The sequence below is a fragment of the Euleptes europaea genome, chromosome 8 (assembly GCF_029931775.1).
Source record: "Euleptes europaea isolate rEulEur1 chromosome 8, rEulEur1.hap1, whole genome shotgun sequence".
NCBI lineage: Eukaryota > Metazoa > Chordata > Lepidosauria > Squamata > Sphaerodactylidae > Euleptes > Euleptes europaea.
In genome coordinates, this window is record NC_079319.1 from 34,089,329 (window position 1) to 34,100,716 (window position 11,388).

Below are 11,388 nucleotides of genomic sequence, written 5' to 3' on the forward strand. Positions count from 1 at the left end.
ACGGAACAGTATAAGAGTTCAATAGGAAGATCAGCTGCTCATCCACTTTTTGCTAAAGCAATTTGTATTATGGATTTACTTTAGCAGTCTACAGTGGCAGTTGCTGTTTTTACTATTTAAATGCTTTGATTATCTGACCTTGCTTACTTTATCTTTTTAAGCGCTGTGCATGGGCTTTAAAAGTTGATCAATAACAGGGGATTCCTCCACCACATTATGCAGAAATCAATCCTGTTGGGGACTATTTGTATTTTGCTCTTACAAGGCCATCTATCTATGTTAATTTTATATTTTCTTTTTCTTCCTTATGTAATTTGGACCCGACTTTACAAATATCCATGCCTGGGTTCCCAAGAGAATCCAGGGACTGTGACGTGTACTAAATACATTAATGGAAGAAAAATTTCCTCCTAGAGGAATTTAACAGGAGACACAATGAGCATCTGGCTGGGATGGCAGAAGTCTAGGCATTCCTGCTGTTAGATTGCACTAAATGACCGAGAAGATTCCTTGCAACATTATAATTCTGATGCATCTGGTAGTGTTCTGCGGAATAGGATTCTTTAGATTATTAAAGTTAGTGAGGTTATATGTTGCTGGTTGTTCTGTAAAGGCATGCATTGTTAAATATAATGTTTAATTAAAGTTCTACATTTTTTCCTTTTCCCTGTACCCACAGATTTAGAGGTTGCTTGGTACCAATGTGCCATTGTATGTTGCACCCATGTTCCCATCTCTTTGTTCCTTTCCCCTTCCCATCAAGTGCACAGGGTCCCCCATCACATCTTGATCTTATCCTTCCTAGTTCTTCCCTCTGTCACTTTATTCTTACATTCCTGTGAGATGGGGGGGGGGGTTCCATCAAGTCACAGCTGACTTATGGTGACCTTGTAGTTTTCAAGGCAAGAGACTAACAGAGGTGGTTTGCCATTGCCTGCCTCCATGTCACGACTCTGGTGTTCCTTGGAGGTCCCCCATCCACATATTAACCAGGACCGACCATACTTAGCTTCTGAGATATGATGAAACCAGGCTAGCCCAGGGCTATCCAAGTCAGGGCGCAAGGTGGGTTACACCGAGAGATTGGGATAGGCCCAGGGTCACTCAGTAAGTCTCATGTAGGGATGCTAGCCTCCAGGTGGGGACCTGTGGATCCCCTGGAATTACAGCTCAACTCCAGACTACAGAGATCAGTTCCACTGGAGAAAATGGATGCTTTGAAGTACCCCACTGAAGCCCCTGTCCTCCCAGAACTCCATCCCCAAATCTCCAGGCTCCACCCTCAAATCTCCCAACCGGGATCTGGCAACTCTATCCTCCCATCCTCCACCAGTGGCCAGGGATGACCTAGTCATAACTGAGCAGGGATTTGAACATGAGTCTCCCCAGTCCTGATGTGACACACTAATAATTATACCACACTGACTGTTTTTGTGGTCCTATGCTTCTTCTTCCCCACCCCCTTGCCTGCCTAGCATCTCATGTCACTCCCTCCATCTTCCTTGAAGCAAACGAGTTCAATATTTTTATCACATCAGAAACAGGCCTTTTTTCTTTCCTCTAGCAATGGAATTTATATTTAGCTTTCCATTATTTCCCCTTCTCCCTTAAGAAAAAAATACACATGAAAAAAGTGGACATGAAAGTCAGCACATTTCTATTTTTCTGTATGTGTGCATGTTAGAGTTGCCAGGCCTGCACCTAGTAATCCCAGGAGCTTTGGGGAGGCACAAGAAGAGAGATGTGAAGACCCAGAAGTAGGATTGCCAATATCCAGTTGGAAAATTCCTGGAGATTTGAGGGATGGAGCCTGGGGAATGAGGGATATATGGAGGGGAGGGACTTCAGCTGGGTATAATGCCATAAAGTCCACTTTCCAAAGTTTTCCATTTTCTCCAGTGGAACTGATCTTGGTTGTCTGCTGTAATCCCAGGAGATCTTCAGGCCCCACCTGGAGGTTAGCAACCCTACACAGAAGTGATGTCACCATGTTGAGTAACACTCTAAAAATTTGTACAATCTCTGTGGTAAAGATTACAGAGATTGGAGAAATTCCAGAGAGTTGTTCAATGTGATGATGATGTGTGTGTGTGAGAGAGAGAGAGAGAGAGAGAGAATCAGTAGACCATTTTGAGTTTTGCGGCTTTTTTGTTTGTTTTACCGGGGTCTTTCACCCCATAGGAAACAGCGAGACTGCACCTGCTCAAAAGCAGGTGCAGCATCACCATTCCCGGCACCGGCGTAACCGGCCGAACCGGGATAGGGAGCCACCTAACTGGCGGCTCCTCCCCCTGGATACAACCTAACCAGTGGCTCCTCCCCCTGGAGGCCGCACCAGGGTAGGGGCGAGGCGCGGTCCCGCCACACTCGGCTGCCGGTGGGACTGGTCTCACCGCCAGTGTAAGTGCGTGTAATCACGGTTTTACATGCACTTATGCTGGCGGTGGGGTCACGCTGCCTCCTAAGAGGTTTTGCCCAGAAACCTCAGGAATGGGCTGATAGAAAGCTAATAGTGAATGATATTGTCTTGTTTAATCAAAGTGGTGAATACAGCTTTTGAATCTGTCACTGGCTCCTGAAACTTTCTCTACATATCTGAGAAACATAATGAGTAGATCATAAAATCATAGAGTTGGATCAGCTGCTGATATTCAGAAAACTGGAATTTAGAGTGAATATTTTACTTCCAACATTCCAAATGTTGTTCCCATAAATATTCATTCATACAAATTACAAAATGTTTGTACGACATCAAGGCAATAAGAAGTATGATGCAGTGTGCAATCCATTACATAAGTAACTATGATGCATTGTGCCCAGGAGTGAAAATTCATTCAGGAAAATATCCAAAGGTTTGAAGTAAAGCAAATATTCAAATCAACTGACATATGTTTCACAATATACTACTTAAGGATGAAAAATAATATACCTCGTCATCTTCTAGCAACCAGTATCTGATGGACCGCACAAAGCCATCATGATCCTTGATATCATTTCGAGCACATGGAAACACTGCAAAAAAGAAAGGAGATAACAAATAGATCAAACATGAAAACCTATCAAAATTATAGATTTTCCCCCCAAGGCAGTGCAACATGATCCTAATGACCTCAGTCTCATTAGCCTCCTATAAGAAAGTCCCTAGTTTCTAATGGTCATATCCTGATGGATTCTAACCCCCCCCATGTGATCTAGATATCATAAATGTAGCTCTGTTGAGTTTTAAATGCATCTTAACAGGTTTTTACTTATAGTTAAAATAGCTCAACCCCTGACATGGATGGCCCAGAGTAGCTGGATCTTATCAGATCTCAGAAGCTAAGCAGGACACCCCTGGTTACTACTTGTATGGGAGACCACCAAGGAATACAAGGGTAGTATCGTGGGGGCAGGGAATGGCAAACCGCCTCTGAACATCTCTTGCCTTGAAAACCGTATTGGGTTGCCGTAAATTGGCTGTGACTTAGCAGCACTTTACACACACACAAAAAATACCTTAAAGCATGTAAAAGGTTAGGCATCTCGTGGACATAGGTCTGTTCATGGCTATTAGCCATTATAACTAAAAGGAACCTCCGTGTTCCAATGCAATATATTTCTAAGTACCAGATAAGCAACAAGAAATGTCTATTTCTGTCAAACCCTACAGATGCATCTGGCTGGCCTCATACTACTACAGTAGGTACTCAGTTGATCTTGCTTCAGTCCATATATTTCTATATTCTAACAATATCCACTCTAATATTTCAGGTTTTATCCAAAATTAAAGAAAAAAATGTGTATTCTTCACTGAATCTCAAAGGCAAAATTAACCAAGTAGATTGTACATGATGTAATTAAACTGATTTAACTACCCACTGTAATTCCGAAAGTTAGCTCCTTGTTAAGGCAAAATATAATGTGAGCAGAGGCTACGCTGAAATTTAAGTGACAAATTAGAATTACCAATGAATATTATCTGATTTTAGAAAACAGTTGTTTCCATAATTGTTCAATGAAAGTAGTTCCATGGACTTCAAGAAATGTGATGTTGTTTGACGGCAACGGGATCTGTCAGATTCTGTTCAGAACATATGCATTTGTATAGAACTACAGTTACTGCTTGTACACATTTATTGTAAATGCACACATCATTTATTGGGATCACTGCATCATGGCATTGTTGTTGTATACTTGATTGGAGTAGAGATTCAAAAGCATAACAGGATATTGGTGCTATGATATTTGACAAGATTACAGGTTTGGGAGGGGAAAGTTGAAAAATTATAACAAGAGCCAGACTTCATGAGCATACATAATGCTATAGAACAGAAAATGCTACAGGCATGTAGATATTATCAGAATATAAAATGCATACATGGGCATGAGAACAATGAAGATTTGCTTGTTGTCTGATCTGATAGCAGCACAGTGGATATACAAGCAATATTGCCCTGTATCCCCAAAGGAAGAAATGAGACATCAGCATATAGGTTAAAGCAGAGTTTATTAATTGCTGGTCTGCATAATTATTGACACTCCCCTCCCTCTTACTGTATGGGTTAAAAAGAAGAAGTCTGCTGGATCAAACCAGTGGCCCATTGAGCCCAGCATCCTGTCTCACACAGTGACCAACCCAGTTTCTCTGGAGGCCAACAACAGGGTGTACAGGCTGAGGCCTTTCCCCAATATTGCCTCCTGACACTGGTATTCAGAGGTTTACTGCCTCTGAATGTGGTTCCCTTTAGTCACCATGGCTAGTAGCCACTGATAGACATCCTCCATGAATATGTCTAACCCCTTTTTAAAGCTGTCTATGCCTGTGGCCATCACTGCTTCCTATGGCAGCAAATTCCACATTTTAATCACTTGTTGAGTAAAAAAGTATTTTTTTAATGCAGCATATTGGGACAGTTAGATAAATTCAGCATATACAACAACACTAAATAAGAAAGCAATGTTTTGGTTTTATTATTTGGAAATTCAGTTCAATGAAAACTAAGCATCTGATGCTGAGGACAATTAAAGAATCTGGTCAATAAAAACTTTTAAAAATAGCCACTAAATATCTGAAACAGCTTGTCCCAGAGGCCATGTTTCAGATTTTCAGTATCTAGTTTAGTTTTGTTTGTTTTTAATTAAAAGGTCATGAAGAATAAAGCCAAACTCTGGTGGGGCAAATTCACTTTTTATGCAAAACTTTTCACTTGCAGTTATTGATTTAAGCAAAAGGCAGCAATACTGGGAAGAAGATAAAAAAGCTGTTGCAATTATCTAGTTACTGAAAATGTTATGACTAAGAGCCCTACTTTCCTTTTCTGATAGCCCCTTTTAAATGCAGAGATTAGAGAATGAAAAAGCCAAGACAGAAGACTTTCTACCCAAAGCATATGCATCGCTCCATGGCCAATCCCACAACAGACAAGTCCTTACTGTTTTTCTCAAGTGGGTAAATGTTAAGAGAGAAGAATCCAAGTTTCATGATGCAGCAGCACAAAGCTGGGAAGTGAAAATTATGTTGCAGCAGAGTCTTGAAAATATGACTGTAAAAGTTAATCAATAAAATGTCTATTCCTGTCTATTCACCAGGGGCCGCAGCTGCATAGCTTCACACAATCGATACTACAAATTATTACGATTTCCAGGTTCCCACTGGACATTCTGAACAAATCTTTCAAGTGTAACAGGCTTACATAGTGGGGTTGTTGTAGTTGGGTTCCCCCCACCCTTTCAAACTTTACATACAGTTCATCCAGTGTAAGTGGCAATAAAATCTTAAAACCTGTGATTTTTGTACAACTGTTAAATATTTTATTTCCAGCTATGCCTCGTTTTGTGCTTTCTTCACTTTCAGTCCAACAGCTAAGATAAATCGCTGCTTGTGCTGGCTTTAGGAACTTGTATTGTGACACCTACAGAACAGACAATTTTTTGCACTTTTGTTTTTACACATGTAGGAAGTAGACTCTCTACCAAGCATATGATAGTATAAATAAACTGTTACCAACCTTTCTTTCCTGCTTGCCTAGTTTACTACAGACCAAACTCTCCCACCCCAAATTACCCCTTCTGTGACAGTCATGTGTTGGTGCAAAGAACAGTTAAGATACCATTGCACATCCTACCGTGAACGGTTCCTTTTATTAAACGGACACAAGGATGTTATGTCTCCTGTGCCGGTTATCTTTGGCTTGGGAATATTTCCTTAGTGGCAAGGCATTGAGTGGCAAGATTTAATTCCTTACTACAAGGATATCTTCCTCCAAGGAACTGTGAGCAGCATACATGATTTGCCCTGTCCCACTATATTATGGTAACAATGCTGAAAACTAGGTTAGGCTGGAAGTGAATTAGTAGCCCAGTGTTAAGTTCAAGGCAGAGCAGGAACTGAACCCCGATATCCCAGTTCCTAACCCAACACTTCAACTGCTACACTGGACTGGCTTATCTTTTTAGCATCTAGGCATGCTAGATGTTACTGCCACCATTGTTAACTATAGCGAAATGGTGGGCAACAGAATGTAGTAGCATAGGCTGCATTTTAAAGGTAGTGGCAACTGAGGATTATCAAGGGCACTCCCAAGCAGAGCTGAACATTTCTCATTCAATGCTTAGGATTGCACCATAAATTGTGATCTAAGACACTGCAGGTTCAAATCTCATCTCAGCCCCAAAGTCCCTGGAAGGCGGGACTTAGGCAAACCTCAGAGTCCCGTTTGCAATATGGGGGTAATAATACTAGCTAGTTAAGTGTTAGATGTGAGGATGATGATTTAGAGGGAGTTGAACTGTAGTGAGTGCTGAACTGGAGTGTAGGGGGCCAATTCAAATATTGTCACAACATGTAGGCTGCTAAAAAGTGCTCCCAGCCTTGCATTGGGAAGTAACAGCATCAGAAAGCCATTCATTGCAGGGATCACCCTGGTCATAAGAGCCTGCGAGCTAACACCATACTTTTGTGGCTGGTGCAGAGGCTCTCAACGTGACTGGGGTAATCCATCTGGTGAACAGATTCCCAGTGGTGTTTTTCGTGGGGATAATGCCATGCAGGAATGTATTCAGTAACCTCTACATGCTGGCTACAATATTTGAATCAAACCAGGCATCATCTGAAGCCAGGTTAGTGCTTCTCTTGCTCTTGAAATAACCACTCATTGGGTGAATATAGGCAACTATTTGCTTGCTGTGATGTTCATGTAATCTTTTGGAAAGCCAGTATCTATATCCCAGTAGTGAGGGAATTTTGCCACACGTCAGCGTCCAATCAGAAATCCATGGAAGTGTGGTGTGGCAAAATTCTCTTCAGCACCTGAGAGGACATTCCAGATGGTCAGCTTACTAAGAATTTACATGAACTGCTATTTGCCTGCATTCCCACTCTGTGAGTACCCCGTCTTTTTATCTATGTCACTGAAATTAATTGCATGCAAAGCTGGCCCATCAACCACAGCAGTATTGTAAGCATGTCAGCCATGAGCTGGTGCTTCGCAAAAACAACAAAAAAAAAAAAACGAGTAGTCCATCAGAAACTAAGAATGTCTACGTCTTGTGCTACATCTGAAATAAGGAATTCCTAAACTGGGAATACACGGACGCACTTGACAGAGTAAGCAATACCTATGTAATACCTCTTGATTCAAGAAACAGAGGATCTGACTGTTAGGGTTTCATAAATGGCTGGAAATCAGTTCAATCGTTTATTTTGTTAGATTTTGTTAGATTAAGCGTGATAACACTGGACACTTTTAATACAAATTGTCCAATTATTAGTCTTTTTCTCCTCTGTGCACTTTTTCCCAAACAAAGCATGGTCTTCATAAAAGAACTGACATCACAACTTACTGCACCAGAATAGAACTGAGGTGTTTAAGGAGAACGGGGAGGTGTAATGTTTTACTTGGTAGGAATTTTCCACAGGTTGCTCTACTATAACTATAATAGAACTATCTATTAACTTTTCTACCTTACATTTGATTGTGGACTATTTATCGTGTTCAAAGATGACTTTGTTTTTCACTCATAATGTCGCATTATAAAGTTATAACTGGATTGTATATCATTTGAAACTCCTGTCATACAAGATGCAATGATAAAGGTCTTCGTCGTAAAAGGTAGGAAAGTGACAACACAAGCTGATGTTGGATCTCATGGTATAAATTCTGTAGTCATATGGCCAGGCCCATAGTTATTTACTCACAACTACTGTGTGAATCCATGCCTGGCACGATTGTTACTGTTCACCTATTAGAATTTAGTTGTAGGTGAGGCACAGATGCGCCCTCATGTAAATGGACCACCGTCTGCTTTAGGCATCTAAGAAAATGTTTTGTCATTTTACCTAACAGTGTAATCAGAAATGTGGGTATCTTGGAAAATGGTTGTGATGGTTGCCACCTGTTTTTGATTAATAAAACCTCCTGATCGAGCAGTCACTCAGGGAACTGTATCTTAAAACTCACGAAGTTCACATTTACTTCGCAAGATTGCAAAACAGGCTGGCTAAATTGAACACACAATGTACCAAATTCAGCAAGAAGAATGCATTATTCAGAGTATTTATATAATGCAGAAGAGACAAAAGCATTTAGATGAGATGAATACCTTTCATAACATTCAGTGGAAAACTGAACAACGAATCAATTTATGATTCATAAACATGAAAAACCTTCTTTGAAAGTTTTAACTTTTCCCTTAAAGAAAAAAGAGATATTATTAGTAGTATTTGAGTTCACTTTAGCAACTTCATATGTTATTCGTTACTCTGAGTAGAAGCTCAAACTCTTAAGTTTGCTTTAATTTGGTAGCGTCTTGCTTTGAGGCGGCTTCTTGAACCAAAAAAGACAGACAATAAGAGCCATATGTAACCTTCAGACCCTAGAAAGGAGAGGAAGAAGAGAATGCCACTGGCAGATAGGCAATAAAGGAAAGTATTTCCCCCTCCACACCAGATTTTCACATACTCTAGGAGGGATAAAAATACTAAGAGGCATACTGGTTAACCCATTAGTTTGATTTTAAAAAAACAACAACTGAACAGCTGTTTGTAAACGGAGTTTATCAACTACCAGATACTTGATTTAATCAATAAATTAGTCAACAACAGTTACAAAACACACCACCTGACCACAACAAACTCTACAGCACAGAGCTAAAATAATTATTGTTGAATTCTGGCTCGCTTTCAACCCTTCCTGTAACATCAAAACAAACAGTAACTCACTTGTAGTCACTAATTTCTTCATGAGAATCTATAATGCGTTCTCTCAGTGGCTTCAGCTCTGCCTGTGATTTTTCTACTGGGCAGGACGGAGTGTTTCTGCCTCTTGCTCACTTAGCAGCCCTTGACTGGCTTTCAAGCTGGATTCCATTAGATGTTTTTCATCCTGACTGGCAAATTCTTGGGCTGAAAGATAATAAAAGCATCGCAGCTTCAAACAAACCCAATGCTTTGCTTTTTTTTGTTTTGTTTTACATCTCATGAAGTGGTAAGCCTGTTTTATATGAACTTGTCGAATATGACATTACAGACTTTTTAAAAAATCAGTTCTGCCTGCAGGCATTTCTTTAAAAAAAATTAAACTCACATATGCATAAAGAGATTATTTAGAAACTTTAGCATATATTTAAAAGACCTGAAATTGTTTATCAATTGACAAATAATCCCCAAATCTTTAACTATGCAAACATGAAATATTTAGCAGAATTTCACAAAAAGCATGCATGATTTGTCGTAAGTTTTCAAACTGCAATTTTGTTTGTGATTAACAACTTTTTCAGCAGCTTCTTATCTACATATTTCACTTTGAAGAAAATTATGATATAAGCCAAAAAAAATTCTGCTTCATTAAATTAGTTCCAACATAAGATTACCTCTACAGTATAAACAAAATATTTCCCAAGGTCATCCAATAGATGGCACTCTTTCATTAGACCAAAGAATATAGGGCAGTATACTTCAAGCCTCCTCAGAAAAATAGGCAATTTAAGACAAAGACATTTTTCCTTTGTTCTTTTGTTGACCATATTCTAAGAAATATACATATATAGGTGTTCATTTAAATATTTATCCTTTAGCACAGATATATATCTGGGGTTTTGTTGGGTTTTTTAAGCTATTGGCAAATATACATCCCCAGACATACAAATGTTTATTCAACAATGTGGACCAAGTTTAATGAGGTACAGAATTAAATTTCAGAATAAACATGTATCAGTGACGAATGCTTCCTTTCTAAAACCAAAGCCTGATACTGAATATTGTATATTCAATTCAAACCTTTTTGAAAATGAAACAGCTGAGGCACCTTGCAGAGAAAACATCAAAATTAAGGTCATATTTTCATAGAGAGCAAATCTCTTCAAACATCTTCCTTTTAATAGCCCTGGTTTATGTAGGAAGAATGATGTATAAATTAGACTTCAATTAATTCGAAGCAAAGGGACTGGAGCCTTATAAAACTAATATTGTCATAAAAAACTGGCACTAGTCTATGCAAACAGCGTACATTTATCTTATGCACTTGAAATCAATCTTTGTTGCTCTGATGAGCTAAATCTAAATAAAAGTTTTTAATTAACAATCAAGAACATTTGGAACATCCAGCCAATATATTTATTTCCTAACCCTACAACAGGAGACACTATTGTTATTACCTACCACTCTTATTATTTTATATATACATACAATTTTGGAACAGTCTCCGTAAGCATGTGCCTGAATCAGTATGTGTATGAGAGAGATTGCTAAACATTCATGTAGTCTGAACAATTCTAAGGAACATATGTTTATACACTTATTTTACAATTTTTACACATTTCTTGAGAAATTGTAGAGATGTGTTAGTTGCCACTGTTTAACAAAAGGAAAAAATATGATATATGGAACAGATGATTTTTAGGGGCCAATAGTGCAAATAAATAAGCAGGTGAGATGCATCATGCATAGAACAAGTAGCATGAACAGTCTCCTTCTGTAATAATGAGCAAGTTGCTTTAACATTTTGCAATACAGGCCTCTGCTGTATTTGAAATATTCTATGCCAGAAATGACCACGAACGTAAACTTTTATTTCCTGTACATCAGACACCTTGATTTTAGCTTTCAAATATCTATATTCAAAAGATGAAGCTTTGCACGATATTTTAAAAGGATAAAATCCACAACAGGTACCATCCATGCTAAAAAAAATTTTTTTAAAGTGAAACAATATTGATCTTTACTACTTGTGAATAATGCACATCTTGGGGAGGAAAAATTTTCTGAAGCTTGCCTATGGATATATGAAGCTTATTGAAAGCACTGTCAGTTCCCTTATTTTTTCCTCACAGAGCAAACCTGGGGATATAAAAATCCAAGGGACTCTGCTCTTCAAATTGATAAAGTCCGTTTATGTCGTCCCCCCCCCCAAT

The 11,388-nt window shown here is 39.0% G+C and overlaps 1 long non-coding RNA gene across 1 annotated transcript in view; it reads right to left on the minus strand.

Annotated features, from left to right (window-relative positions):
• Nucleotides 1–2,938: 2,938 nt before the first annotated feature.
• Nucleotides 2,939–11,388, minus strand: part of LOC130481932 (uncharacterized) — a 9,823-nt gene continuing 1,373 nt past the window's right edge. The window contains exons 2-3 of the long non-coding RNA XR_008933485.1: nucleotides 9,200–9,382; nucleotides 2,939–3,012 (exon numbers count right to left, since the gene is read on the minus strand). This is a non-coding gene — a long non-coding RNA (uncharacterized LOC130481932). The remainder of the gene's footprint in view (nucleotides 3,013–9,199; nucleotides 9,383–11,388) is intronic.